Source organism: Fulmarus glacialis, unplaced genomic scaffold, assembly GCF_000690835.1.
Source record: "Fulmarus glacialis isolate BGI_N327 unplaced genomic scaffold, ASM69083v1 scaffold4944, whole genome shotgun sequence".
NCBI classification, from domain to species: domain Eukaryota; kingdom Metazoa; phylum Chordata; class Aves; order Procellariiformes; family Procellariidae; genus Fulmarus; species Fulmarus glacialis.
In genome coordinates, this window is record NW_009209821.1 from 43,757 (window position 1) to 49,145 (window position 5,389).

Genomic DNA, 5,389 nt, shown 5'->3' on the forward strand with positions numbered 1-5,389 from the left:
CCTGGAATGAAGACCAGAAATGAGTTTTTAATGTCACTGCTCTTGGGAAAAGGGGCAGGACCTGAGGGACAAAACAGTCTTCTCATTCATGAAGAACAAGTTGGAGAAGATGAGAATGCAGGGCAATGGGACAGTGAGGAGAAGAGTCTAAAATCATTCTTTCTACAGTCCTCCTACTACCTTGGACCTTGTGAACCCCATAGTTTCTGTTCCCACACAACTCTGGCATTTCACACTTTGCAGATGAGGCTCAGACAGACACTATAAGTCACCAGAAAAAAATGAGCACAAATGACTGCTTTCGATATGTCCCCTCTCCGATGCAGAAATCCCCAGCTGGCATTAAGCAGACTTGCTCCAGAGCTGGGTGATGCCGCACGCACGCAGTGCCGGAGGGTTGAAAAGGGGATGTTGGAGATCCTGGGGAATATCACCGTGCTGAGCTGTTCAGATGTACCAGGGCTTCAAGAGTGTCACATAGGCCCCGGACCAAGACCAAGCCCTACCCATGCTGCTCAGTGCCTTCTGTAGGTGGTGTCCCTCCCATGCAGCAAGAGCAGGACACAGATATGGTAGCTATCTGCATGGTACCAGTCCCACCCTTCCTTGCACTTGAGCAGCACAGACACACACTCAGCTTGTCCATGAAGGCATGGGTTTTGATGGGACACTTTGGAGGACTGCAAGAAGCTTAGGGAGTCAAATATAGTTTAGCTTGCATCCATCCTGCCGTAAAGTGTGGGCCTAGGGCTTGACTCGGTTGTCCATCTGCAGTGCCCTAGTACCTTTTGATGTGCCCTGGGGTCTCACGAGGTTTGGACCTCCCATACATCATGGATTATGTTTCCCGACCCCATGTATGTGTGTCTCAGACATTCTGGACACCTCGAGGAGCACTAGACACAAATGAATCAAACCCTTTCCATGGGCTATCCTCTGGTTCACACTAGGGTTTCCACACTTGTGCTTGAAGGTAGGTTTAACTTGCAGCCAAGAAATGTAATTTCATCTCCGGTCAATACTTGTAGCATAATACTGGATCTGGGTACCCAAGACAGCCAAACCATGGCAAACTCGGCCTGCTCAGCCCCCTGAAAAAGTAGGGAGCAGTTGAAGCCAGCATTACTGAGATGCTGTTGCTGTGGGTATATAAGGTATCTACACCATCCAGCACCAAAGTCTGCCCCAGACCCTGCTTTGAACCAAAAGCATTGAAAGGTGTGGGTAAGGTCCAAAAAAAAAACCAAAAAAAACAAACCCCTGAAGCTGAGCAAAGACGTGTTGGCTCCTTTTCTTGCCTCAATATACTTCAAGATCTGCAATGAACATGGAGGATTGGGGTCCGGGGACCAATGTTGTCAGTCAGTTCCCCCAAATATCAGTCTGGCACTGTGTCATAATAGTCAGACTCCAAAAGATGTGTTCAAAAAAGCTTCCAGCAAACCAGACTTGTGGGAAAAAGATATTCCAGTAAAAGCAACTTTTTTTGCTTTCTGGCACATATCTAATATCTCAAAAACTGGGACTCTGAAATGAGGTTTCTAACAGAACCATCCCAATAGTTTCAGAGGTTATTTTTTTAAAATATCTTCTCCCTTCTGCCTCATTTTTATTTGCGCTGATAAAGTGAGCAAAATTGAAGGAATTGGTGAAATATTTCAGGATAGCCCAATGCACGTTTTTCCCCCCAGTCAAAAATTTTTCAGCATCCAAACTTCTCTGAGCTTTTTCTTTGACCTGAGTTTACAGATGGCCCATCCATCTGTACCCAGGTCTCAGCACCGCTCCGGGCACTGACAACACGGAGGGGAAGTTTTGCCTACTGAACCAGCCACAGCATTTCCTGCAGCAAGTTCATTTTAATTTGGCAGCCTCCCTTCCAGGTTGCTTTGGTTGTCATGCAATGTCTCATGATTTATTAAGTGAGCTTTTCCTGCTCTTCCACTTGCAAGTTGGTGGAAGATAACTTTGTGCTGGGATTTCTGATTCTGAACGGTGTTATTTGCCAGGGTAGTAAGTAAGAATAGCTGGAGTTCCCTTTTCACCCAGGGAACTGCAAGGTATCGTTTGGATGATAGACAAGTTTTGAGTATTACTCATTACCAACCATGAAAGGCATAGGGTCTACCTCTGTGTTGGACATCTATCTACGGTCCTTATTACTATCTCACTGGAGCATCTCAGGGTCTTTGATGTACTCTGCTCCTGAATGGGAGATACAGATATGGTAATTGCCGTCTTTTCGGCAGAGTCAGGGGACGTGAGACATAGCACGAGTCGGCAATATGCTTCAACCTCCAGTCCCGTCACCAGGATGGTGGATGCACGTTTTGGGGTTTCAAGTTGCCCTCAGTGACGGCACTGGTGGGGCAGAGTGGGAAAGAGCATGGAGGAAAGTCAACCTCAGCAAGTCGCATCAGGGGCTTCTGGCCATCCCAACTCCTCTGACAGGGTTTGAGAGGAGTGGGGACCATGCCCTAACTTGTGCATCTCCCCGTGGTGCTCCTGTGTCCAGGGGGACATTGCAACCCTTTCTGCACCACGCTGAGACTGGAAACACCTCTCTGCACGTTTGCACAAACTGAGCTTTCTCCCCACATGCATGTATCGAGGACACATCCGTGCAAAGCGGCACAGAGAAGTGAACAGCATGTCCCAGCACGGGTGGGAAATGGAACCGGTGAAAAGTCTCCCACAAAGGTCACTTGCTCCCACCCACGCACAAAAGATGTTAGCACAGTTCTGGGTATTCACAGTCCCTATGAAATCCACCAGCCACGCTCTCCAGGTTGCCTCTGCAGCCTTTGGCAGCCAACGCGGCCATCTTTCATGCCGGCAGGTGCTATACAAAATCCCAAAATAACGCGGCAGAAAAATGTTCTCAGATGCGGAGAGCTGCTGGTGAGCTCCCAGCCCACAGCTGGTGGAGTTTTCATTTTTTAAAAAGTAATTTTTTTTTTCCAAAAAAGGGTGGCTGAGTTGAATGTACATTGTTCTGCAGTTTTTCTGCTTCTGATTAATGTTTTTTAAAATTAGCTTCAAAAAAATATTTTGAGGAAAGCAACTGAGAGTTCTCCCAGCCATTTTTTGTTGTTTTGTTTGTTTGTTTGTTTTTTCCCAGGGGAAAAGAGCACTGGGGAGAAAACAGTAACTCAGAAAAGCATGAAAATTTCCTTTTGTGAATTTACAGTTTTTCACATCTGAAAATGTTTGTTTATTTTTAATAACTGAGAGTGGGGAAACTCATTTCCTCAACTTTACTCAAGTTCAAAAAAAGAAGATTTACAAAACAAGTTCTTTTTAAAGCAACCAGAAATCAAAATGGAACAAAAAAATTTTAAGGCAACGCAAAATTTTTCTGTATGTTTGAAAAGGTTTAGCAAAAAATAGTCCAGCTTAGCTGCTGATAAGTTTTGAATAAAAATATTCGACGCAGAAGTCTTCCTGGACGAGTCAAGCAAGCCTTTGCTGAGGAAGTCAATAGACACCATTACAGTGAGCTCTGCGTTGCATCCATCTCTGAACACGTGTGGACATGCATGTCACAGAAACACTGCACGCTTGTATAGGACCTCTACAACATGCTGTGTGCCCCATGTTCCAGGATGACAGAAGGTAGTTTTAGTAACCTTCAGAGGGGCAGCTGAGGTGACATTTTGGCTAACGAGAGCTGGATGCAGGTACAGATGTTCTTGCAGCAATGGGCCAAGGGGAGATCTTCTGAAGATGCCACCACAAGGCCCTGCTCCAGCAATGCTTCCACTGGCATTTGGACAACATCTTCGTGGTGGAGAGAAAAGAATGTGACTAAATGTCCTATCACTCGCCCATCTTCAAAGAGGGTTGGAGAACATACCCTACAGGAGCAACCCATGAAGCTGAACTTGGAACTCCAGGGGGATCAAGGTCCAGTAGAGGTAGACACAAGTCTTTGTTGACCACAGGCTTTGGAGACCTGCCTTGCCCCTATGCTTAGCAGGTTTTGAGTGCCCAGGGTGGGCCAAAGCAAACAGGATAGTGTCGAATTGGACCTGCTGCATGCACTTACTCCTTTTGTTGCAGCAGGTCAGAGGGTAGGATGGAGGTACCTGGGCTAAGCCAAGCGCTGCAAGCATTTGCCCATCTCATCTTTACGGTAAGCAGCCCTGCACCATGGGCACACCATCTACTGCGGTTGGCTGGTTTCCGCTACCAGAGCAAGAGAACTCAAAAGTTGTTTCTGATGTGAATGCAGCAACGTCTTCTGCAACAGGGATGTGGAAGACACAGACAAACAGCCTTGGGATTGCATGGGCGGGTGTGGGGAAAAAACAAGACAGAATCTAGCAGAAAAGCAGAAGTCTCGGCTCATCATTTGCCTCACCCTCATGAAACTGTGCCATGGAAAAATAGGTTAAGACACAAGCAAGCCAATAGCGTTTCACTGTGAGGGCAGCTCCAAAAATCCCCCCAAGCCCAGCGAAATCACAAAATGAGCCCCCTTTCCATTCAGATTCTAGGGTGGGTCCAACAAAGTGTTTTCATAGTTCACCAAGATTAGATATTTCACTTCATTTTAAAACTCCAGAATGTCTTTTTCAAGAAAACACATTTTAAAAGGAAATGACATTAAAACCCCTAAAAAAATTACTTTGAAAATGCAGATATAGCCAGTTATGAAGGGTTTTAAATGCTGAATTTCTCTTTGCAAGTTCTTCCCCTTCCAGAAAGAATTGCTGAAATCAACTCACTTTGGATACAATAATTTAAGTACTCCAGATTTGCATTTTTGCATCAGCAAGGAGCAAAAAATTTCAGTAGGAAAAAGAAATTTGCCCCAGTTCTAGACACATCCCAGGTGCATTAAATTCTCTTTTTCCTCAATAAAATAGCTCTTCAATACATTTCCCAACCTGGCACCCTCGATTGCTTTGCAAGACACAAAACAGGAGAATTACTGAAGACCTGGGTGAGATCAGCTACTTAAATAGGAATGAAGATTTGCTACCGAAGCGTTTTCTACTCTGACTGTTTTCTACTTTTGCTGGGTTTTGGTCAAGTTCTTTTTATTTTTTTTTTTTAAATGATTAGTGGCTTTGTTGCTAGGAGGTGGTGGTTAGAAGACAGCTACAAACAACTGTGCAAACAGCACTGACCATGCAGAAGGTCAGAGGCAGAAGGTGGAGGCTACAGCCACCATCTTCTAGGACACAGTGGCCGAAGTCTTGCTGAAGACCCCTCCCTGCAAGTGGGAGGGCAGTGAGACCTCCTGCAATGAAACACTCAGCGCTGGGTCTCTGGCTAACGTCAGGGGGACTTTCATAGCCAAAAGCTGCTGCTCAGTAGGACCAGGCTGTGTGAGGAGGAATTCTAGGGATTTATAGGGAAAATGTGGGCCCTCTCTGGAACA